This window comes from Panthera onca, chromosome C1 (assembly GCF_046562875.1).
Source record: "Panthera onca isolate mPanOnc1 chromosome C1, mPanOnc1 haplotype 2, whole genome shotgun sequence".
NCBI classification, from domain to species: Eukaryota; Metazoa; Chordata; class Mammalia; order Carnivora; family Felidae; genus Panthera; species Panthera onca.
In genome coordinates this window covers 65,041,919-65,068,481 of record NC_138346.1, presented here as the reverse complement: position 1 = coordinate 65,068,481, position 26,563 = coordinate 65,041,919, and the positions used below count along the sequence as shown (strand labels likewise).

Below are 26,563 nucleotides of genomic sequence, written 5' to 3'. Positions count from 1 at the left end.
TTTAAAATGATTTGTAACACAGCATTATGGTTGCAATAGCTGATTTGTTGGTAGTTATAATTGACCCAAAATAAAAATTTGTCTCAGCTTTAAGCCCTGAGGAACTCTTCTTTTGGACTCTGCTGAGCTATTTATGATAGTGGAAGAATTGGGAGAAAGGTGATGTTGGCCTGAGGCAGACTTTGCCAATGTTAGAGCAATATTTGGGGAGCTCTGCAAGAAGAATCGGGATGTTCTTTCTAGTAAAAGCAGCCACGATATGCATGGCCACAAGATAATTGGCATTGTTGTGTCTTTGGTGAATGAAGCTAATCTTATAAAATAAAACTACTCAGGGATAAAACCAGAGTCTAGTTGAACTCCTCAGTGGCACAGCTAGAATTATAACAATATATAAAAAGGCTTACATGCTCCTAAATCTTACTGGGGCTCTGATTTCTTCAACCTTCCTACCTTAGCCTTGAGGGAGCTTTCTGAAACAGAGGACCTGGAATTCTCACTAGGATGCCATCGTTTAGTCATACTATCCAATATAGTACCACATATACCTATTTACCTTTAAATGAAATAAAATTAAATGAAAAATTCAATTGCTCAGTCACATTAGTCACATTTCAAATACCTAATAGCCACATGTGGCTAGTGGCTACCATTTCAGATAGCTCACATAGAGTCCTTTCATCATCGCAAAATATCTTTTAGACGGCACTAACTACAGGTTAGAGGACCCTTTCATTAGTCATCTCTTACAGTCATGGGGGCTGAAATCATTTGGGATTGAGGCAAAAATTTTGTAAGCCCTTGTTTGAAAAAGGAAAAGGCCCAAAAGAAGGGGGCAATTATAAAAAGTGGGATGTCCATATATTTAACATAAAAAAGCAGAGGATAAAAATTGTAACAGCTGTCATTTTACCTATTTTATCTATAACTCAATCAAACTTAGGCTTCCAGATAGGAAAGACAGAAATAAGGATATTGAGGTAAAGAAGGCAGAAGAGACTTTAATCTTTGTAATCGCCAATCAGCTAAGACTATATAGGATCATGTACCTTGAGTAATGCAAGTTTCCAAAGGCTATTTAAATCTGAATTCTGTTACTGTGAGTACAAGCTTAACACTACTTCTGAGTTTAATTGGGTCTTGTCTTGCTACATTCCATTTGCATAAGGGACTGAGGAGCTTTATGTTAAGACTAGTGATCCAGGGGCACCTGGGTGGCTCAGTTGGTTAAGTGTCTGACTCTTGGTTTCAACTCAGGTCATGATGTCAGGGTTTCCTGAGTTAGAGCCCCACAGCAGGCTCCATGTTATCAGCTTGGGATTCTCTGTCTCCTTCTCTCTTTCTCTGCCCTTACCCCACTTGTGCTGTCTCTGTCTGTCTCAAAATAAATAAATAAACTTTTAAAACAAGTAAGCTGTTAAAAAAAAAAAAAAGAATAGTGTTTCATTTGGAACACCAAAGTCAGAGAGACCAAAAGCTGACATCCCTCTTTTGTTACAGCCTAACATATGCATATGGCTCCTCAAGAGTGATAGCACAGTGGGAATACCAAAAAAACCATCCGTTATCCAGAAGGCATAGCCCTGCTGAGAAACAAGGGTTGGAAGCAAGAGAAGGAGAATAAAACTGCATATATCAGATAGTAAATACAAATCTTATTTTTAAACATACATGGGAAACATGCTGCAATCTTCCAGAAATAATCTTGGGAGCTAGTGCACACAAGGCTGAGATCTCGCATTAAGTGAGTGCTGCAGATTGTGTCTCTCAGAGATGGCTTCCCTAATGTCTTCCCATGTCACATGCACTACTAGAATCTTGCCACACCATGACACAAGGTGAATCTGTGTCCTTTCCCCTTGAGTCACATCAGGCAAATAGAGTATGGCAGAAGAGAAATTATGTCACTTCCCAAGCTAAATCATGAAAAATGTCATGCACTTCTGCCTTGTTCTTCTCCCTTGTTTCCTTGGAATGCTTGATCTTGCATCACACTGTGAGGAAGCCCAAACAGTTTGTGTGGCAACACATGTGGGAAGGGAATGAGTTCCTAAGCCCTCAGCCCCAGCTGAGCTCTGAGTGAACTGCCAGCTAACAGCTAATACTTATTCAGCCATGGGAGTGAGCCATCTTCAAAAGTAGACTCTCCACCCCTTAAAAGAGGTACCAACTTGATGGGATACCCAAGTGAGACAAACTGCCCTATGGAACCCTGGCCAAATTGCAGATTCACAAGCAAAATAAATGATTATTGTTGTTTAAGTTACTACATGTTCAGGAGGTTTATTATGTGGCAATAGATAACTGAAATAGGTATACTTTTGCTACCATAACAAACTTAGTGGCTGAAAACAACAAATTTATCTCACCTTTTGGTAGGTTAGAAATCCAATCCAAGTCTCACTGGGCTAAAATCAGAATGTTGGTAGGGCTGAGTTGCTTTATGGAAGCTCCAGGGGATAATCCATTTCCCAGCTTTTCCATCTTCTAGAGGCTTCCCACATTCCTTGGCTCATGCCTCCCTTTTGCCATTTTGAAAACCAGAAAGGGTGTGGATTCCTTCTCAGCATCACCTTGACACTTACTTCTGCTTCCCTCCTCCATATTTAAGGACCCTTGTGATTACATTGGGTCCACCCAGAGAATCCAGGATAATCTCCCTATTTTAAGGCAAGCTCATTAGCAAACTTAATTGCACCTGCAGCCTTAAATCTCCTTTGCCATCTTACCTGACATATCTACAGGTTCCAGGTATTGGGATATAGGCATCTTCAGGGGGGCCATTACTCTGCTATCACAAATATGGACAAGAATCAATGAAATCTGCATTATACATTTAAAGTAACAGTTTCATTGGTTCATGGCCTCTAGGTATCAGCTGAGGCACCCCATCCGTTGAGATTTAAGCGCAGTTGGTTCAAACATCATGTTTAGTCAAGGCTTCACATTCTTTCCAATCATGCCAGGAATTCTGGTGGAGGAGACGATGGCTTACATTGTTCGTAGTCACCTCTCTTTTTATATTCCCATGTCTCCTACATTTGTCAAGTTTGTGAATTTTCTCACCATCCCACACATAGTGCCCCTGCTCTGTACTCTATCTCACTTACATATAGCAGCCCTCCTTTCCTGGATTGTCACAAAAGAGCAAAGCAAATCAAACCAAACATGATACAAAATGAAGCCCACAGTAAGATTATACTAAAAGTGTGAGGAGATAGAAGGGGAGAACATCACAAGAGAAATTACAAGTTACCCTTTACACATTCTCTTCAAATGTCAGCTCCTCCAACCTAGATCTTCCTCCCCACATGGCCTGGCTCTCTCTTCCAAAGCAAAACAAAATATATAATCATCTCATTGCTTCATGCAGAACGAGGCAACTCCCTCCAGCCTCCAACCCCAAGCTCATCTCTAGTCCTCTACTATACACACAAAGCTCACTGATGTGCCCCATTTCTCATTTCTCCTTCGCTCGTAAATGTCTGTGAGAGGAAAGGAAAGAGAGAGAGGTTTCTTTCCAGAGTAATGAAAACAATACAGGTTTCCCCTGCTGTCCAAAAATAGTGTTCCTATGAACACCTTGATATGAACCCAAACAGTATAAAGAAGTAATCTTCATTAATTTATAGGGGAAAAAATATTATGAGCATTCCCAGACCCAAAAAATAACCTCTCTTAGGCTTATCTCATACCTTAGAACACATCTTGCTAACAGATGCACAGAATAAATTGAGAAAAATCACAGGTGCTCACAGACACAATTCAGAGCTAGAGTGGCTTGATGCTAGGATGCTGAGTGTGGTTCCCAAAGAAGGAGCTTGGCAGAGCCACTCGCTGCTCAGGGTGCACGCGGACTCTGTAACCACTCACTGCAAAACAAATGCTGACCGAGGCTTTCGCTTTTCATCTTAAAAAAAAAAAAAAGCAACATTCCTCTTAGGATTTCTTTCACTTCGCAAAAACAGGTACTAATGGAAGTCTTTCCTAAAAGCAAAGTGGTGTAACGCAGACTTGTGAACAGCAGGGGACACCTGTACTTCCCTCTACCCCCTTAGAAGGCAGCAAAGCTTCCTGTCTGTTTTGCTTTAAAATATATTTTCTCCTACATTCAGGTATGTGAACATAAAGGAAATATTTATGTAACACTGCTATTTAGGAAAGCTTGTGCATTCAGGGACCTGTGGATCTCAAGATAAATGTTTTTCTGGTTCTTTTGCTCTGACCCCCTCATGCCCTGCTGTGACCCAGAGACCAAAAAGCAGACAAAGCAAGCCAGCCAAGGAGCCTGCTAACCAACAGGGCAAAGTACTTGGTAATGTGTGCTTGAAAAACAAAAGGAGGAGTTCTTGCCAGGAGCTGGCCTCAGCCCAGAGCAGTGTGGTGCCAAAGGCAGGAAGGAGAACAGCCAGATGTAACCCAGCGTCTGCAGGAACACTTCAGACTTTCCAAGGAAAATTAAAAACTAATAACCAGATAATACATTCTGAGCTCTGTGCCCTGTGGACTTCTGCTGAATTTTGGATAAGGTGAGAAAGAGAGGGAAGGACAGGTGGCTGGGGAAACAAACCCAAAGGCCACAGGTGGAGCGTAAAGCCTCTTCTAAATGGTGCCAGAGGGCTCAAGAAGTCACTGGTGTTTTGTGTACGCTAAAATTGTGCTAATATTTGTTTGAGGAGAGATAGCTTTGATAGAAAATTTGAGTGGGGGAGAGTTATGAATGATTTGAAAAATTCAGAAAGACCCCAGCAGCAGGTAGCAGAAAAGGCGGACTGATGGGTGCACAGCAGGAGGCGACTGGGAACAGCTGGGAGAGCCTTTCTTGCTGAGGAAGAGCCTGGGCCAAGGAGTCTGGCAGAACTGGCCTGAAATCCGTGTTCTACCACATGCCAAGGTTCAATTAACTCATTTGCAAAATGGGATAAACACACCAGCCACTTCTTGTTGTGAGGATTAAATAAGATCATATGTGAAAATCACTTACCACAATGCAGTATGTGACCCATACCACATGCTCAGTAATGACAAATAGATGTTAGGGGGAAAAACAGAGTGAATTTATTTCAGCCCTTAAATCAGAATACCATAGGTATAGGTAATATTAATGTATTTTCCACGCAGGGGAGTTGATCCTACAAGAAAAAAAAAAAGCTTATTAGAATAAAGGGAAGCATTCCAACTAGGGCTTATGTACCTCTAAAGAAAGTTTTGGGCACCTGGGTGGCTCAGTCAGTTAAGCATCCAGCTTCGGCTCAGGTCATGATCTCAGGTCAAGCCCCACATCGGGCTCTGTGCTGACAGCTCAGAGCCTGGAGCCTGCTTTGGATTCTGTGTCTCCTTCTCTCTCTGCCCCTCCCCTGCTCCTGCTCTGTCTCTCTCTGTCTCTCAAAAATAAATGTTAGAAAAAGAAAAGAAAAGGTATAGTTTTGTCTCGGGGCAAAGGGTAGACAGAATATTCAAGCAAAAAGAACTATACATGCTATCACTTCAGAAGGACTATAAATACTAAACCAAAACAAGAAATTTTTTTTTGAATCTAGAATTAAGTGTAGGAATGAAACAATAAAAAACAGCCCAAGTATCTTTATTACCGTAACTTACTTATTGCGTATGGCTTCTACATCCAAAATCCCGGGAATAGACCCAGCAGGGTTTTACAGCACAGACATTTTAGACTGGAAGCAGCCTGACTGTGGCTTATGCAGCCAAGCTCCCCCAGGGTGGAGAACCACAGCGGAGTTTCCAGTAGGAGCTCTCCCCAGCTGCCTTTCAGAATTGGCTGTACTGCTCAGAGCTTTATCTGTGGGTCCTCAGCAGACCACAGACCAACTTTGTGGGGCATTAATGTCTCATAGAAATGCATATACCTATTGCAATCCAAATATCACTTCACTGGAAGTTCTTCAAGTCCAGCCTCCTGTTTCCCATTAGTTTGGGAAAGTTAGGGGTACTTTTGCTGATTTTTTTAAGTCTGTTTAACAAGATCATCCTCGAATCGTCTCTTCCTTTTACCCCTCATCCCATCAAATAAACAAGCAAGCCCCAATGAATCTGTCTTTAAAACACATGGCAAATCCATCCACTCTTTTCCCAACTCCTCAGAGATCAGCCTCCCGAAGCAAAAACATCATCTGTCACCTGAGCTAAGACAGTGGCCTCCCAGCTGTTCTCCTTACTTCCACTCCTTCCAAAATGGCAGAAATCTTCTGAGTGTAGACCAGATTGTGGTGACCCTGTGTGAAGCCCTCCTTAGTTCCCCTCTGTGTTTACAATAATATCACATAGGGACTTGTAGGCAGTGTGTCTGTGAGCACCTGTGATTTTTCTCAAAAATCAGTTGACTATATATATGTGGGTCTATTTGGGGGCTCTCTATTATGTTCCATGATCCATTTGTCTATTCGTCTGCTAATATCACACTGTTTTGATCACTGTCGCTTTATAGTAAGTCTTGAAGTTGGGAAGTGTCAGGCCTCCAATTTTGTTATTCCCTTCAATATTGCATTGTTTCTTCTGGGTCTTTTGCCTCTCCATATAAACTTTAGAATCACTTTATTGATACCACCAGAATAAGTTGCTGGGATTTTTATTGAGATTGCACAGCATGTACAGATCAAATCGGGAAGAACTGATATCTTGCAATTTTGTGTTTCTATCCACGAACATGGAATATCTCTTCATTTATTTAGTTCTTGGATTTTGTTCATCAAAGTATTATAGTTTCCTCATATAGATATTGTACATATTTTGTTAAATTTATACATAAGAATTTCATTTTTCTGGTGCCAATGTACATAGTATAGTGTTTTTAATTTCAAATTCCACTTGTTCATTGTTGGTGTTTAAGAAACAATTGATTTTGTAGAGTAACCTCACATCCTGCAACTTTGTTATAATCACTTATTAGTTCTAGGGTGTTTTTTTGTCAATTTTTTTCAGATTTTCTTTATAGATAATCATGTCATCTGCAGGAAAAAAAAGACAATTTTATTTCTTCCTTTCAGATATATATACTCTTTTCTTTTTGTCTTACTGCATTAGCTATAACTTCCAGTACGATGTTGAAAAGGAGTGATGAGAGGGGTATCTTTGTTTTGCACCTGATCTTAGAGAAAAACCTTCAAGTTTCTCACCATTATGATGTTAGCTGTAGATATTTTGATATTCTTTATCAAGCTGAAGAAGTTTCCCTCAGTAATTTCCTGAGTTTTTATTATGAATGGGTGTTGGATTTTACCCAATATATAAAATCTATTGGTATGATCATATGATTTTTCTTTCTTTGACTCTTGATATGAATGACAGCCATTGATTTTCCAATGTTGAATCAGCCTTACATACCTGAGCACTTAGTCATTGTTTATAATTCTTTTTAATTTAAAGATGCCTTAAAACAAATTTGCTAGCCATGTTAGACTAAGTCTCTAGCAAATTGGATAACTCTGTGCTTACTTGGGAAAACTTGGACTTGAAACAAGGCCCTTTCCCTTTTGTTTTTCAGAGCCTATTCATTGAGATCATACTGAATATGCATTTCTTTGAGCCATGAGGATTCCATGAGTTGAGGAGTAGGGTTGTCTCCATTTCAAACTCTAGGAAAAAGTGTTGCTTCCTGTTGGGAGTCACCCCATCTCTAGTAGCAGAGATTTAGGAAAATACTGTGTTCAAAGTCATATTTGTTTTAAAAAACTGCAATGAATAATTTCTTTGCTGTTTATAGGGGGAAAAAATACCACATCAAGAGGTGAAATTAGTGACCATTTTGAATAGAGCATGTCCATATGAAAATATTGGGTAATAATTAGTCATTGGAGGAGGACTCACGAATTTTGCAGGTGTACACATAGCAGTTATTACCCCTTCTAGGCAGAATATACAAATGAGTAAATACATCCACAAGTTTTTGTCACAATACTTACTATTAATGATACTCAATGTCCATTTACAAACCCTAGGGCCAAACTCTAGCAGCTTATTAACTTATTATAAGTTACAAACTGATCATTATAATGCAAGAACATATATATATTCCAAAAATAAGATGTAAATAAGGTGTTATGAAAGTGTTCTTGGAAGAGGTTAAAAATGAATTCTAATCACTATCATAAAATGACATGAGAATGTTACAGAGTGTTTGAAAAATACATTTGAAGACACACATAATTCCATCCTAATACTATTATGAGTTATATGTCTCTCAAGATGTTGCCCATGTGTACATATTTTATATATAAATATCCATATTGTATATATACTTTTTTAAAACTTTTAAAATTATCAAAGATTTTTTTCCTTTGTTGCCATAACCACCCTCATAATTATCACTTTGGGGTTGCAACATAATATTCTATCAGGTAGCTTTACCATTATTTAATTAATATTTACACTATTATTTGACATTCAAGTTCTTTTCAATATCAAAAATGACATTGGAAGTAGACATCTTTACAGGTAAGATTTTTTTTCTCCTCTTTTGGTTTCTTAGGATAAATTTATAAAAGTGGGATTTTCAGATCTTTGCTTCTGAAAATTTTGTATAGCTCTTATTATATCAAGTTAATTTTGCAAAGGTAAAATAATTCTTTCTCTGCCATATAAGAGGGTTTCGGATTCACCTCAACTTCACCAACATAGGTACATCTAACCATCTGTCTCTCTGAAATGTAATAGGTAAAAATGGTATTTTATTTATCCTTTCATTTCCATTCTTCAATTACTGTGTTAAGTAATAATTATATTTCCTCCTTTTTGTATGATCTATTATTGTTTTTAAATGAGTTTGCCCAATTGTGGGGAGGTCTTTTCAACAGAAAGCCCAGGTAAAGGGACACATAATAAATGCAAGGTACATGTATTTGTTTGGATTATAGAGTACACAAGGGAGGAGGGCAGGAAACAAAACTATACATCAAGCTGTGACCAAATCATAGAGGTCAGGGACAGGAAAACAATTTCCTGAACAAGACTTAAGTATTCTTTTCTTGCAAGAGTTATGTCAGATGTGAATTAACAGTTCTTAAATAAGATTTATTCACAGCTGTTCATCAGTGACAACAAAAAAGTAATAAATCCACAGTTTCCTCTCTTCTTCCTCATGACTCATGAAGCAATTAAATATGTTCTTTGGTCTCCAGGACAAAGGTGTAATAAAAATATGTCCATGTCTTTCTGCATATGGTGAATGTATTCTTAACAAATGTTTTAGAATGTCAGTGTTCGTTTTTGCAATCACTGAAATTTAAATGGAGGATAAGTAAACAAGAATTCTAGCTTCCAGTTGACAGTATAAACTAAATTATATAACGTGTGGAATGCAGTGTCATCCCAGTAGCCTATTAATTATCAATACACAAAAGAACTTTAAAAATAGTAGCATTAGTTACAGCAATCAAGGTCAGGTAATCAATATGACTACCAAAGCCCTCCTACTCAGACAGAGTTTGAAAATTATCCCAGGCTACCAGACTATAATTTAACTTGATTTTAGTCATTCTTTATGTTTTCTTCTCGTGTGTGTGTGTGTGTGTGTGTGTGTGTGTGTGTGTGCGTGCGCGCGCGCGCGTGCATGTGTTGGTTTTGAGATGTTTTTAAATGATATATAAATAAGTTTTGCTACTTTGGTTATTAATTTTATCAAATAATATGTTTGATGTACAGACAGATTCAGTGAATTTGTTATTAATGTGCCGTAACAGTAACAATAAACATTAAATGATCACAGGTACTTTTTTTGCATTCAAGTTTATGTAATATAATTTACCATACATACACTTATCAAATCTAGAGAAAATAGGATTCATTTCTGTGATTGTCATCTGTTATAGCAGAATCCTAGACCTCTTACCTACAGAAGAATTTTGTTATTCACTTGACACTGCTTTGTTTGAGAAGCTTTTTTTTTTTTTTTTTTATCAGAGCAATGGGTGATAAAGATGATAAGAAAGTGTAAGAACTCTGGCTTGGTTTCCTTAGTGATTGGGAAGAAGCAGCCCACTGCTCTTGAGCAAAGTGAGCTTTACTTCTGTGCTTCATCTGCCCAACGATATAACCATCAATACAACTGCATTATTGAAACTTGTGCATGAAAAACAACGTTATTCCGTGTCTATAATTCTAGCTCCCTATTTCCCTTTCCATCTTATATTGTGGTTAAAATGTGAGTTTTTAAAATAGGTTTTCTTGGTAATGCAACTCTGGGGATATAACAGGAAAGATCATTTTGATAAAAATGGTACTCATTTTATCTCAACATTTGCTATTTAGAAATTGGTTTTTGTAGTAAAATTGGGGGTTTTTTTGTTTGTTCTTGTTTATTTTTGTGGTTTTATATTGGCTATTTTATTAATTTACTCACTTACTTGGACTTTGGTGGTAAAAAGTATGTTGTGGACATACCAACTAAAATATCTGGATAGAAAGTAAGCATTTAACTATCTGAATGCTCCATCTACATTATTCCAAATGTCTGGACACTGGAAATTGTTCTTAATTTCTATTCAGATTATTATAAATGGTACCAAACTCAATCACCAATAGACAGTCAATAGATACCTCTTGCATTAAAGTATTAGGATCATTCAACTTGCTAGGCATCCATGAAGTGGATCCCAGTTAGGGAGTTCAGAAAAAAAAAAAAAGCTGCCAAACAGTTACATAGTCACCAAGAAGGAATACCAGGGATAAGACATGGAATTTCCGGGAATTCTTGGCTTTTACCCCATCCATTCACTAATTTGCTTTCTTGTTCACTTATCCAGTAAGTATATGAAATGCAGTTGAAATCAGAGTTTGGTTTTTTGGAAATGATGCATTAGAGTGACATTATTTAAATTTTCTCCTAGAGAAATCTTCTGCTGCACATTTACCCTCCTTATTACCATTCTTGCACTTTTGGCTTGATTAATTCTTGACTGAATATATTACATGGGACGTCCTGACTGGCAGATTCCTGTCCTTTATGCACTGAGAATAAATATATTTTTCTAAAAGTTACCTAGAGAAGAGGAGCAAGGGGTGCATCATCCACTTGGAGGATGTATTGAGGACTTGACATAAGCCATCCTATCCTGTAGGATTAACTTTCTATTTGTATTTTGCTGTCTTTATTGTTGGGCATCCTCTCTCTCTTTCCTTCTCTCCCTCTCTTCCTCTCCTCCTCTCTCTCTCATTTCAACTAGAAATGCCGTGCAGGTGTTATTCATCATTGAAAATACACTCTGTTACAGACAATTTAGTTTATGTGCTAGAGCAAATACACAGTTACAGACAATTTATTTAATGCAACCAGAAAGTTTTGGTATCTGATCATAGCTCCTAGTTGAAGAGGAACTAAGGACAACAGGAAAGAATTTAGCAGGTCTGCATGTAGTTAACGCAGGGAATAGGCAAACAATTTGTGAGCAGCTAAAGCAATGCACAAAGGGGAGAGTTTGTCTATCACATGGTCTGAACTGCCTTTGGTCATTCTCCATTATAGAAATTCCTTTTGTTGACAGACAAGGACAGGAGCAGGAATAGCAGCAAAAAAATTAGAAGATTTTCCCTGTCAGAGAACAACAGATATAGCTTAAAAGAAGTAGAACAGTATGTGTTTTCTGGATGAACAGCCTATTGGAAAAATTATCAAGGCAGCAACTAGGAATTGGTAGGACAAAAATCAGACCTTAAAATGGAGAAGGGAGGAGAAAATTAAATAAAAGTTCTTCAGAGTGCCAGAGCTCAAGACAAGGTTTCAAAACAGGAAAGGTCCTAACCAGGACAGAACAGGAAGTCAAGGTACATTCTCAGGGATCCAGCTGAGGTTGACACATCCCAAGACTCCTAGCTGCCCAGGGCTCCACATACACATTAGCCGTCAAGCATTGATGGCTCTAAATCTGGGCAGGGCTGGTCCCGTAAACAGATGAAATCCAGCCCTGTAGTAAAGAGCAGGCAGGGACTGGCATTTGCCATATTAGTCTTATTATTTTCTTTTCAATTTCTGACCTCTTTGTGGGTAGGCTTATGTGCCACCAATCTTTCTCTGATGATAAATTCTGTATTTTTTATTCATTTTGATTGTCTTCATGAATGTTTTGCTGGGGTATTCTTTCTTTGGTGCTTTTGTTAGAAAAGAAATCAGTATTGTGTAAAAAGGATAAAGGAGCCAACTAATTGCTCTTCTCAAATGTTAATTGTAGTTCCAGGACTTGTTTACTCAGAATCTTTGTATAGTAACTATAGGCTTTGACATAGGCTACAGTATAATGTACCATAATGTAAATATAAATTCCACTTGTATTAGAGAATTCCCGGCACAAATGCTGTGAATCTTTGCTATACATTAAAGATTGAATATTCCTTCTTCCTTTTGATACATGAGTAGATTACATAACAAAAACACTGGACCCTTCTCAAAGTAAAGAGGCTGAAATTACCCCAAGAGAAAGACTTTAGTGTCTTTTACCTGACATTGACAACAGTTTCCAACTTTCTAGATGTATTGAATAAGTAGAGGATATCAGATATTTAAAAATCCTCATTCCTTTTAATTAGCTTTTAATTAACTTTCTATGTTCTTTAATGAAGATTCAAGTTTTTTGTAATCACGCAGAGTTCATGACTTCTGCATATTCTTAAAGCCACTGAAGCCAGAATTTTACATAATAATTGGTTTCTTACAATGCAGTAGCATGGCAGACAAGCTATAAGCTGATGACTTTGAATTAGCATGGTCTTTGATAAGATTTTTATTCCACTGCCTTGGGATCATAAACTTTAGGAAAAAGCTGTTTAAAATTGGATAAAACTTAGAAGTGGTGAAAACTGAAAGTCCGAAATCAAGTGACACAAATATCAATGAACCAAAGAAATAAGCAATGAACTGGCCCAAGAATTATTATTTCCCTTCACCTCTCTCTCTACCCCACTACCACCATCCGGCAAAACATGTAAAGGAAAAACAATACTCAATAATCAAGTGAATCCAAAGTTATCTTATTGAGATACCTAAATTCTTTAAGGGTGAAAATTCTACTCTTGCCTGAAATACCATAATTTTCTATGAAGGTCTTGAGGTTTATAAAACGTCATTGAACTTATGTCAACATTCACTGTTTTGTCATAATTGATCTAAGGTTGTGTTGAATTTTGTCTTTGAACTTTATAGTAAAAATAGTGTATAGGGTAAACAGAAAAAATTATAAAACAGCAGATGACATGTTTTACTACCTGAGAGAGCAAAAGTATGCTTAGGAAACCTACTCGGTTTATGGCCTACTTATAAATGAATGTTACAGCTAGTGATCATTGATGCATTCTCCTTATTCAGTAGATGTAAAAAAATTAAGAGACTAAATGACCGGTTCAAAACCACAAAACAATAGTTTGCTTTCTTTAAAGTAGGTTCAATACTATAGGTATTTTTTAAAATTTCATTCTGTTATTAGCCAGAAATATCACATATATTTCAAAACATTAAAATCTCATCTTTTAATTTTTTATTTGAAAGTATTTTCATTCTAAATTTATTTTCATGTATTTTTTTGGACTTTATTTTCATTAGCCTAGTTTACTGAGGTTCACCCACAGTCATAAATCTTTTTGATCCAAAAGGTAAATTGTTTGCTCTTTTCTCTAAACTCCACTCCAGTAAAATACTGAGAGATATTTTTGCATCTGATATTATCTAAGTGATGAAACTTCAACCAGTTACCAAGAGAGAATGTTTTAAAATGGAATCATTTCTCACCAACATCAATAGAGAGATTTTCCTTGCATTTATCCTAAGATTTTCTTCAATCAGTTCAATTATGCCTAGTTGCAGGACACTTTCTTTCATCACTGGATTATTCTAAAGGCTGAAATGTAAGTGACTAAGGTCATGCCAATTAGTATTATCTGTCACGCTGAAAGCCAGTCCAAAGTGGAGAGACTCAAAGCCATGAAGGGGTGACTTCACATGTGTCAGGCCACAGTCAACCTGAGTAAATAATCTAAATACCCTGAGGGCAGCCTCTATATTTCCCAGACAACTTAACATCTCATATAAACTCAGAAACCAAGTTTTTGCTATTACCCTATTTTTAAGAGACTATTCAGAAGAACTTGAATTCTGATACCTTTGCAACCACAATTGGCAAATAAATATTTTGATCTCTTTACATTCGTAAGAATTACTGAAGACTCCCAAAGAACTTTCTATTATATGGGTTATATTTATCAGTATTTGCCATATTTGAAATTAAAACTGGGAGATTTACATTTTTGTTTAATGAATTTTAAGGTGCAATGAAGTCATTATGTATTAAAAATAAATAGAATCTTTTTTAAAGACAATAACTACATTTTTCACAACAAATTATTAAGAAGAATAGGACTGTTTTTGCATTTCTTGCAAATCTCATTACTGTCTGGGTTCTCATATCTGCTTTGCAGTCCGTCTGTTGTGATCCATTATTCTGGTTGAAGTGTAAGAAGAAAACAGGCCTCATGGGGATATGTAGTTGGAAAGGGGAGGATATTATATTCTCTGAAAGTGGTAGCAGAGACATACAGGAGACCAAGAACAACACTTGGAGAATTGCAGTTCCAGAAAATACAAGGCTTTATTCTGCCCAGTACTTGAAGAACATGACAACCGAGGAGCCCCAGTTTCATAATTCAGAAATGACAATGAGACTCCTTTTTCCAAGAAAACATAAAAGCCCATTAGAAAAACATTGCTTTATTAGAGGGATTCCTATAATGCAAAGCCTGTATGTCTCAAAACGATCATTTTAGCCTGCAGCTCTCTCCTGTATTCTGGTCCACTGCCCTTTAGACACTTCGGACATTATAAAGCCCTACATTGTGTTATCGATGGGCCTTGAAACTTGGAAGACAGCTGTCAATTCAAAACCATTAAGCAAAGCCTGTATTTCTACCAATTCCTGGAAGTCTAAGAAGCAAATCCACCCTTGTTCCAGTTCTAAGACACAATGGTATTTTAAAACCAAACACTTATGGTTTTTTTATCCCCTTCATTTTTTGTGGCCACAGAGTGCTTGGCTGAGTCTCAATTCTACATACTTTTACAGCTATTTTCTCTTTCCTCCTGGATATATTTTATGTCTCTGGATTCTCTGAACTAATAATTTTAAACCAAATACTGCAAATTATTTTATCTTTTATAAGGAACTTATCTTCCCCTAAGATATTATAGTTCAATTTCTTCATCTTTCAGATAAGAAAACAGACACGAAGAAGGACCAAATAACTTTCCCAAGGGTACACAAAAAGAGTGGAATTTATATTCACCCCTTTATGGCCTCTGAACAGTAGTATGGCTAGACTGTCTAATGGGCAGGAATAAATAATTGCCCTAGAACTATACACCTGGGAGCCCTTTACACACTCGTGACCTCACAGAGTTGAAATATTCTACACTTGTCCCACCACTAACCCTAAACTCCAACCTGGTATTAGTGTTAAAGGAAGCACAGACCTTCCTGAAAGAACCATGAATTAATTCAGGATCTCTGAGAATGAGGAGCAACCCTAAGTCAAACCAATTTGCATCATGTCATATCTTCTTTCCTCTACAGGGAGAACCAGTTCTGAACAGTTCTATCCAGACATTATGCTATTGCTGACCTATATTTAGAAATATCAAATGGATAAAACTTTCCTCTGGTGTTGGGGATCAAAAATGCCTTAATAGACCTTGGTTCTTTAAGGCAGAGAGATTTTGGCTTCTTCATAAAAATGGTTTCAATAATCCTGAGTTGCCTCCTTTTCAAGCAAGAAGAAATGGCTTCCCTTGGAGCTATCCACAGTGCTCATCTCAGGGCATTATTTTTCAGCCTGCTTTGCCAGCTTAGTTCTGCCCTGCTTCCAAGTATTTTTGGAACGCTAAGCTTCTTTGTGAGACTTGCTATGATTATTTATTGTCAGTGTTACACCCTACATGTTCATCTCCCTCTTTTTGATAGCCTTATGTTTGTCGGGATCTGCCCACTTGCCTCTGCTACTAGCTCAGCCTCCATTGATCCAGGCATGTTGCCCTGCCTGAGACAGAGCAATGGCCAAGACTCACCTTAAGAGTAAGCAGTAAGAATGATTTAAGGATGACAGGAAAACCTCCCTTGCCCAGAAGCATCTCCCCCTTAGAGACTTGCAAAGTGACAACACTCACATTGGTGATATAGCATCAAAGAACAAGAGTAACTGGATTTACATAAGGCACTGGACTAAATACTTCATAGATACTTTGTCGAATTAACATTCACAACATCCCCATGAGATAGATATCATTATCCCCCAATTTACAGTCAAGAGAACAAAGACTCAGAGAAGTTACTACCGTATGCAGTTTGGCACAAACAGTATTTAGTAGAGGTAGTTTGAACCTTAGGACTATCTGATTCTGCACTCAGAGCTTTCTGCCTTGCAGAAGGAGTCTAAAAGAACCTCAGGCATCCTTAAATTCATTTTTATTTATATGTAAGCAACATTTGGCATCTGGCCTTTAATATCTCTTTGATTTAGGTACTTTATCATTTCTAGGTCACATGCTCATTCACCCTTGACCAAGGATAGGGGAAATTTATGCTCTTTACAAACCAACTGATTGAGTGAAGGTACAAAGCTATGTCATCATAAACATCTAATCCCTTCCTCTCTACCAGGTAACAGGCAATTAAATCAGAGTGTTTTGTTCCAGGCCAGAAGCTCATTGACCAGCACAAGGCATCTATACTTTCTTTGAGCTTAGAAAGAGATACCATTAACACCACAGAGCCCCATGAAGGAAAGTTTTGTGAGTGGCGGATTTAAGCTTTATCCTTTGGGAGCTAGATGTGATTATCTCCATCAGCTTTTGTTCACACTTTTAGAGTTCATTTTTTAGTTTCACTTAATCTTCAGCTTCTTCTAATTCCACAGTCCTAGGGCTCAGAGAACTAACTCTGGGCCAAGCGCTCACTTAACCAGTCAGCCAGTTTTTTTAACCCATGATATGACACCACTGAAGAGTTTTCCTCCTTCTTTTTTTTAAATATTCAACAAACGGTTTCGATAGATATATAAATCTTCTTTTACTTCATTTTATAAGGCTTTTATTTTCTTTTTTGTGCTGTTTTTCTATTTTTAAAAGTATTTCCACTATAAAAAAATGTGAAAAGAAGCATCCTCTATCCCAGGTTGAGGACTTTATTTTCACTGTTAAGTACAACAGTCAGTGGTTGTCTTCACCACGCCAGTACCCAAAAGGCTTCTTTACTCTTCAAATACCTGAGGGTGTCCTAAGGTTGCTGGATGGTTGGAGGAGTTGGAACTTTTGGCATCTGCCAGACATGGCTCCCACTCCTGTGGTAAAGTACCTACCCAATTATCATATAGCCTGGTATCTAGACCTGAACCAAAATGCCCCTGGGATCCTAAAATAGTGCCCCTTTATAAGCACTGGCCACACTTTTAGCACACTGGGTTCAGTGTTGTGCCCTGGCAATGGCCATTATCATACCACTTGCCAGGCTCCCTCTCCCTTTACCCCTCTTCCTTAGCCCCCCATCTATTCATATTTCCATCCGTTTAATCCCTTCCATCAAAGTCCCATACTCTTATCATTATTTATTTTTGGACTCTTTTAAAGTATTTGAAAATCTGTTAAAACCAGAGTTATCATCACTGACAATGGAAAAAAATGTTTCCCTTTCCTAAAGACAATTAAATATTTTCTTCTTTATTCACTGTAAACTAAGAGAATTACCCATGTTCTTTGCTGAAGAGTATTATATTTCCTACCCTAAATGGGTCACATGATCAATTCAAGGGGAAGAATGCTTTTCATATCAACAATTGGTTAAATATTTGTATCCCATTAAATACATATAAAAGCATATGATTAAATATCACCTAAACTCTCAGTTTCCAGAAATATCATGTTATATATGGTGTCATGGACTAAATGTTTGTGTTTCCCCAAAATTCATATGATGAAGCAGTAATTCCCCATGTGATGGTATTAGGAGGTGGGGCCTTTCGGAGGTAATTATGTTTAAATGAGGTCATGATAGTAACGCCTTCCTAATGGGATAGGTGTTTTTGTAAGAAGAGGAAGAAAGGTCAGAACTCTCACACTCTCTCTCTCTCTCTCTCTCTCTCTCTCTCTCTCTTTGTATTCACTATGTGAGGACATGGTAAGAAGACTGCAAGCCAGGAAGAGAGCTCTCACCACAACCCAATCATGCTGTCACCCAGATTTCAGACTTTCCAGAACTGTGAGGAAAAAAAGCCACCCATTCTATAGTAGTTTGTTATGGTAGCCCAAACAGACTAAGACATACTATCTTCTAGATATCTCTTTATTTTTTATTCATCTATTTATATCTGCTACTTTTAAGTTAAAATAGCATTACACTACACTGTATTTTTAACCTTTTCTTCTACTTTATCAGTCCTCATCACGCCATACCATACTATTATATGTCCCTGTCTTCTGCATTAGTTTTCTGGGGCTGCTGAAACAAATTGCTGCAGATTGATAGTTAAAACAACAGAAACTTATTACCTCTCAGTTCTGGAGGCCAGAAGTCTAAACTCAAGGTTTTTGGCAAGACTGCACTTTCTCCTGAGGTTCTAGGCTGAAACTGTTCCTTGATTCTTCTAGCTTGTGGCTGCAGTTGATCCTTGGATTTGGCTACATCACTTTGGTTTCTGCGTCCATCTTCATAATGCCTTCTCCACTGTAAGAGTGTGTGCCTAGCTCAAAATTCCCTCTACCTCTTTCTTTTTTTTTAATTTATTTAATTAATTTCAATTCAAGTTAAATTCAATTCAACATACAGTGTACTGTTGATTTCAGGAGTAGAACCAAGTGATTCATCTCTTACATATAACACCCAGTTTTCATCCCAACAAGTGTCCTCCTTAATGCCTATCACCCGTTTTGCCCATCCCCCCACCCAGCTCCCCTCCAGGAACCCTCGGTTTGTTCTCTGTATATAAGAGTCTCTTGTGGTTTGCCTCCCTCTCTGTTTTTCATCTTATTTTTTCTTCCCTTCCCCTATGTTCATCCATTTTGTTTCTAAAATTCAACATATGAGTGCAATCATATTGTATTTGTCTTTCTCTGACTTATTTCACTTAGCATAGTACACTTTAGTTCCATTCACGTTGTTGCAAATGGTAAGATGACATTCTCTTTGATGGCTGAGTGATATTCCAGTGTGTGTGTGTGTGTGTGTGTGTGTGTATGTGTGTGTACACACCACCTCTTCTTTATCCACTCATCAGTTGATGGACATTTAGGATCTTTTCATAATTTGGCTATTGTTGAGAGCACTGCTATAAACATTGGGGTGCATGTGCCCCTTCAAATTAGTATTTTTGTATCCTTTGGGTAAATACCTAGTGGTGCAATTGCTGGGTTGTAGAGTAGTTCTGTTTTTAACTTTTTGAGGAACCTCCATACTGTTTTCCAGAGTGGGTGCACCAGATTGCCTTCCCACCAGCCGTGCAAAAGTGTTCCCCTTTCTCTGCATCCTTGCCAACATCTGTTGTTTCCTGAGTTGTTAATTTTAGCCATTCTGACAGGTGTGAGGTGGTTTCTGATTGTGGTTTTGATTTGTATTTCTCTGATGATGTTGAGCGTCTCTTCATGTGTCTGTTGGCCATCTGGATATCTTCTTTAGAAAAGTGTCTGTTCATGTCTTCTCACTTCTTAACTGGATTATTTGTTTTTTGGGTATTGAGTTTGTTAAGTTCTTTATAGATTTTGGATACTAACCTTTTATCTGATATGTCATTTGCAAATGTCTTCTCGCATTGCATTGGTTGCCTTTTAGTTTTTTTGATTGTTTCCTTTGCTGTGCAGAAGCTTTTATCTTGGTGAGGTCCCAATAGATCATTTTTGCTTTTGTTTCCCTTGCCTCCAGAGACATGTTGAATAAGAAGTTGCTGCAGCCAAGGTCAAAGAGGTTGTTGTCTGTTTTCTCCTCTAGGATTTTGATGGTTTCCTATCTCACATTTAGGCCTTTCATCCATTTTGAATTTATTTTGTATATGGTGTGAGAAAATGGTCCAGTTTCATTCTTCTGCATGTCGCTGTCCAACTTTTCCAGCACCTTTTGCTGAAGAGACTTTTTTCCCCGGATACTGTTTCCTGCTTTGTCAAAGATCTGATGGCCATACCTCTACCTCTTTTTTCATAAGCATACTTGTGATTAGATTTAGGGCACACTCAGATCATCCAGGCTAAATGTCTACTCTCCTTAATTTAATCACATTGTTTGCCATATAAGATAATATTTACAGGTTCTGGGGATTAGAAAGAAAATATACCTTTGGGGAGGAGTAGCATTTTTTTAGCCTACCAAAATACATCCTCTGGTTCCCAAAGATTCACATCCATCCCATATGTAGAATACATCCTATCCCATCATCCTCCCAAATCTTAACCCATTACAGTATCAACTGAAGCAAAAATTCTCACCTAAATATTATTAGCTTGTAAGTCCTAAATCTCATCATATAAATCAAGTATCTGTAAGTCTGGGTATGTTCCATCATGAGACAAATTTTCTTTCCATCTATAGACCTGTGAAACTAGAAAAAGAAAAGTTATCTACTTCTAAAATAAAGTGGTGGGACAGGCATAGGATAACAGTTATAGACATTACCACTCCAAAGGGAAAAATGAAATTGCAGTCTACACCATTTATCGTCATAAGTTTTTGCTTGCCATATAGGCCACAAACAGTTATGCATTGCTTCCTAGGGACATGTCACTTCTCATAACATAGGATCTTTATTTTGACATCTTTCCATCTTTGGGGTTGATTTCAAAATCATGAGGCAAATCAAAGGACCGGAAAAGCCTCATAGGCATTTGGGGGGAGGGTGTGGGGGAAGTGATAGATTCAGTTTTGGGTTTTTTGCTTAATTGTATTAACAATGGATGAAACTTAAACAGCTTCTCTTGAACATCAGCCAGAAGCTTTTGATATGTTGGTGCCTGGGTGAGAGTCGTTCATGATGTATGAATCAGTCACACTAGCATCTCCTGGCTTTTAAAATCCTGTAATCTATTCCTAGAGATTTGGCTATTTCTAGTGTGTTAATTGCATTGTCTGGCATGTGACAGACACAATCTTTTGCATACACAATATTTTTCATGCCAAAGCTGTATCAAAATGTATTTTAAGACAATTAAAATGACAGTTAAAATGACAATCAGAAGTACAAACTTAAGTTAAAATTCAACATAGATGGTCCTGCCATTACAAATAACTCAAGTGAGGTAACATATGGATAAACAGAAGTCTTTCTCTTTATATATAGCTACATGTGCACATGAAGGCAATATCTTAAGTCACAACTCACTCATCTGCTTAGTGATTGTTTCAAGATTGGTTGTGAGATACTTCCCAATTTAAGGAATTTTAAAAAGCAAACTATGTATAGCTTAGACTTAAGGTGACATGGTATTTCCATATAATTAAATATTCTTTTACAATATCATTTTCAATGGCTACATATTATTTTATTGAATGAATGTATCAATCAGCCCTTCTTATTAAACATTTAGTTTGTTTCTGATGTTTTTCTAATAGGGATTTGCAGTAGATATCCTGGTACTGAAATGGAGTTCAGATATTTAACATTTATTCTAGAAAGTAGTATCTTAATGGGAATTAAGAAGATATCTTGTTTAATATGCAAACGAAAAGACAATTTGGGGGGCGCCTGGGTGGCTCAGTCAGTTGAGCGTCTGACTTCAGCTCAGGTCATGATCTTGTGATTTATGAGTTCAAGCCCCATGTCAGGCTCAGTGCTAACAGCTTGGAACCTGGAGCCTGCTTTGGATTCAGTGTCTCCCTTTTTCTCTGCTCCTTCCCCACTCAAGCTCTGTCTCTTTCCCTCAAATATAAATAAACATTAAAAAAAAAATTTTTTAAAGAAAATACCATTTTTTTCAATTTCTTATTTATTTTCTTCTTCACCCTTATTTTAACTTTCCAGTGTATTCTTTGTTTGAATAAGTTCATTAGGTAGTCCTTTAAGTCATTATTGGTCATTAACACCTATCTATCTATCTATCTATCTATGTATCTATCACATTAGTTTTAACATACTAGAAAGACCCAAGGAAGGGGACATGGCAGTGGTGACAGTGGGAGAGGAGAGATTAAAGGGGAAGTCCTGGACCATGAGTGAGTGTCGGTGAAAGTCATTTGTGCCCGCTCAGAGGGCCACCTAAGAATCACTAGGCAATAACCTTGTTGAAAGGACAGGTGGTGACAGGTACTAACAAAAATGATGAAGGATGGCGGAAGGCAGATGTTGCCTACTTCTTAATATACCCAAAGGATTCATCTCATGCAAACTCTAACATAGTTACCACTACCATTTCTCTGTTGTAAAATGACAGGTGGAAATAGTGAACATAAGAATGATGTTAGGGAAGAGTCGTGGACAGATGGAAGGCACTGGCTCAGTCATTGTATTCCTAAGTATAGAGGAAAGCAACAGCCTGGAATTGTATACAGAGACACCTCACTGGGGCCAGCCATGGAAACTTCTGCTGAGAGTAAAAATTGTAGAATCCGTATATTTCTCCCTCTCCCCCTATCATTTAAGGCTTTTTTAAAAAAATCTTTAATAAATGAAGTCTGGATTAATTCTTCAACATGTTGCCTTACCAAATGTTATGATTCATTTTTATCTATTACCACATCCCTCTATCCTTTCCAGTGTGTTCTCAGTGTCCTTTCCTACCTGTTTTCTGTACACTTACACTCAGGTCATGTTTAAACACATCCAAAAGAATCATGTAGAGAGGCAAAGTGGACAAAATCCCTTTGGGAAAACCACAAAAATAGCTGAAGGACATTCCACTGACATGCAGAGTTGTGGGTGGTGGCTAAACCCTCCGAAGGTTTTCCTCCTCCAGTTAGGTTCGCTCCTCCTTCACAGACAGAAACTCAAGGTGTGTGTGTGTGTGTGTGTGTGTGTGTGTGTGTGTGTGTGTGTGTGTGTGTGTTGGATGAGGCATCCTGGCCTTAGAGATGACCTGCAGTGCCCAGAAGGGTGTTCGGCCAGCACTGTCCTGGCTTCAAAAGGAAGAAAGGAGCCCATTGTCTCTTGATAAAAGCCTGAAATAGAACTGCCCTTTTAAATGCTGCATGACATTGTAAAAGTTCAAATCCATTTTCTGACTTCCTACAACCACTGGGTCACTCAGCCACAATACTGCTCTCTAGGTTTCTCTGAATTTCTTTCAGAGTCCTTTCTTCATGCATACCAAGTTACATTTTTTCAAGACTGAATCACATTTCATTTTTTCTTTGTTTTAAACTAAATTTAGTACAGTGTGTCTCGGTTCTTAATAGTATATGCAGCAGTTCCTAAATTAGAAAGCTCTTCAAACTTCATCAGTCATGTGTTGTTTTCTTGCTTTTTTCAAACCTTCACCCTGTGTTAACATAATAATTAATATTTGTACAGTGCTTTACAGTTTACAAAATACTTTCAAACCCATAATCTCCTGGGAGAGAGGTATTGTTTGGAACTCTTTTACCAAGGCAGAGATTGAGGCTTGAAGATATAACTGATTTGTCAAAGGCTACACAACTACTCACAGAGTGATGATTGAAGCTGGTCTTCTGGCTCCAAACATCATGCTTTCTATATCACACAGTGCTGCCTCCCTAGTGCCTTCCCATGTGTTTTCACACTAGATATTATGGATAGCAAATATAAGTATTATTATTTAACAGGTAGGAGAATAAATCTCAGTGTCCAGAAAGATGTTCCTACTGTAGCTTTTGGTCAAACTGTGTCATTTTGTACTTGTTAATATAAAAGCAATACATACAGAAGCAGGAGCTGGTGCCTCTAAAGGTATTAATAGCTAACGTTTATTGAATACATACAATGCACCATACTCTATACTCAGGACTTTCCAAAAACTGTGTCAATTAATTAACAAATAACAAAGAAAGTACTAGGATCTTAGTTCTGACTGCTGTAACAGAATAGTATTGACTGGGTGACTTAAACAATTTCTTTCTCACGTTCTGGAGGCTGAAAGTCTGAGATCAGTCTGCCAGTATGAGTGGGTTCCTGGTGAGGGCCCTCTTCCCACGCAGATAACTGTCTTCTAGCTGTATTTTCACATGGCGGAGAGGGAGAGGTCCTTTCCTCTTCTTGTAAGGATGCCAATCCTATCATTGGGACTCTACCCCAATGACCTCATCTAAAACTAATTATATCCCAGAGGCTTCGCTCCAAATACCATCATATTGGGGATTAAGGCTTCAACATATGATTTTGGGGAGGGAGGTATACAAACAGTCCATCGTAATCAGTATCATCCCCATTTTGTAGATGAGGAAATAGTTGTAAGAGATTATGTAAGTCACTCAAGCTAATGAGTGGTGAGGCGGGGACTTGAACCCAGGAAAAATGGTTCCTTTGAGCACATTCTTAATCACTAAAGCATAGGGATTAAAATGCCTGGTTCTGTAATCAACCTTAGGTTAGAATTTTAGTTGCACCAGTGACGAGCTTCCTTAAACTGAGCAAGTATTTAATCTCTCTGAAGCTCAGTTTTTCTATCTGTAGAATTATTAAACAAGCTGACAAAAACAGGAACCTACTTAATAGTCAATAATTGCTAGCTCGTATTTTTCTACTGATGCTATACACAGTTTCATTTATTCTTTCATTTCTTTTTGTAAGTTTTTATTTAAACTCCAGTTAGTTGACATACAGTGTAATGTTAGTTTCTGGTGTACAATTTAGTGATTCAACACTTCCATACAACACCCAGTACTCATTATTTCTGAAGTATATATAGAACGCCAACTACGTGTGCCAGACTCTTATTTCTCCACACATGCAGTTTTCAGAACCTCCATTACTTATGCACCCCCAAGATCACCAACGTCCATTCCCTTCTCTCCTGCACGGGAACAGTTCTCTCAGCACATGGAGTCAGGATCCCTCACTTTTCACCTGGTATTGCTATTGTTGTTCCAAGTGAGGTTGTAAATCCAGCACCTTCTGCTTTGCAACATTACTACTGCTCTGTCTCCTGCTGATTTCTCCTTCAAAATGCCAGAATTTATTTGCCTTTTTTCTAGGGCTGTTTGAGGACACCCTCTCCTGTGAATGAGGGAAGCCAGTCTGTTTCACTATAGACATCTCCCATTTCCACAGCATGATTTTAAATCAAAGGCCTTCCATCTCAATGTCTCCTCTTTCGTTCTGTTCCACTTTCTTTTCTGCTTATGGACTGGATCATGGACTGATGCCTCACAGTCAGAACAGCAGTGCTTGATAGGTCTCTACACGTAAGTGGATTTGTTTCCAGGCCCCTTTGCCCGGACTGTCAAGTGTCTTTTCCCAAGATACTGTTTTCCCATTCATCCACCCACAGAAGTTACTTGGCAAACTTCCACTTGGAAGGGCAGTGTTTTCTACACAGTATTGTGACTTATGTAATACTGTTCTATATGAATGTGTCCAAGAACAAAACTCTAAGCTCGATGTCAAACCTGATGCCATTGTGATAAAACAAATGCAAAATGCCTTTAATTAGAAGAGACATTTTATAATCTGAATATTTCTGTAAACTCAGCCCACCCAGCCAACATAGCAAAGAGTAGAATACATTAAGAGGCATAAAATTGTAAATTGGACATGTGTATGAGCTTTATTGATATTATAAAATGTTATGGTGAAACTTTCTGTCAAATCTTCTCATTTTGGGGCACCGCATTAAAAAAAAAAACAGTAAAAGTTGTGAGTAGTATGGAAGTAATTAGAAGTTGAACCTATTTGGAGTCACAGCGCTCCCTGGAGACAATTACAGTTTTAAACTTTGAGCAGATGGCCAGAATTAAGTCCTGGTGAGGCTTTTCCACAGCAGTGAAGCCAACATTCAGTAAGATCTACTATTGGCAAGGATTTAACTTCACCTGCAAATAAGCTAGTGGGGTGGAAACTGCTGACTCTGACAGTGATGTCGCTGTAACTTCAACAGAACGGCTGCCTCCAGTGAAAGTTCCAGGGTTTCTTCATAGGACTGAAACAAGGGTCGGTTTGGTGAGAAACCCATAATTGAACAGAGTAGGGGAAAGAGACATAAAAGGGAGATGAATGAACCAGTTGAATTAGTTCTTTTGTGTGAACTAAACAAAATGTTCTTTAATGTAAGATATTACTCTTATTCGTGTAGTGTTGGTAGTCTGTTGACATAACAATAATCTATCACGGCCCTACGTTGGAGATAATGAAATGAAAGGAAAAGAGGGAACAAAGAATAGTCACTGGGAGTTTCATGGAAACTGCTGTCGCAGCCGCAAACACTTTTTGAGTGTTTACTATGTGTTGGGGATGGTCAGGCTCCTAAGATATGCTACCTTCTTATGTCCTCATAATGCCTTATGAAATACATTCTGTTATGATTCTGTTATGATTCATTTCATTTCACAGACTTTTCTTCTTAAAGCAGTTTTAGATTCACAACAGAAGTGAGCAGAAAATACAGAGATGTCCCATAAACTCTATCCTCACACACGCACAGCCGCCCCCACTA

The 26,563-nt window shown here is 37.8% G+C and overlaps 1 protein-coding gene across 1 annotated transcript in view; it reads left to right on the top strand.

The window, feature by feature from the left end:
• LOC132670997 (uncharacterized) overlaps window positions 1-26,563 on the top strand; it is a 515,422-nt gene that overhangs the window by 378,211 nt on the left and 110,648 nt on the right. The gene's annotated exons all lie outside the window — the stretch shown is intronic.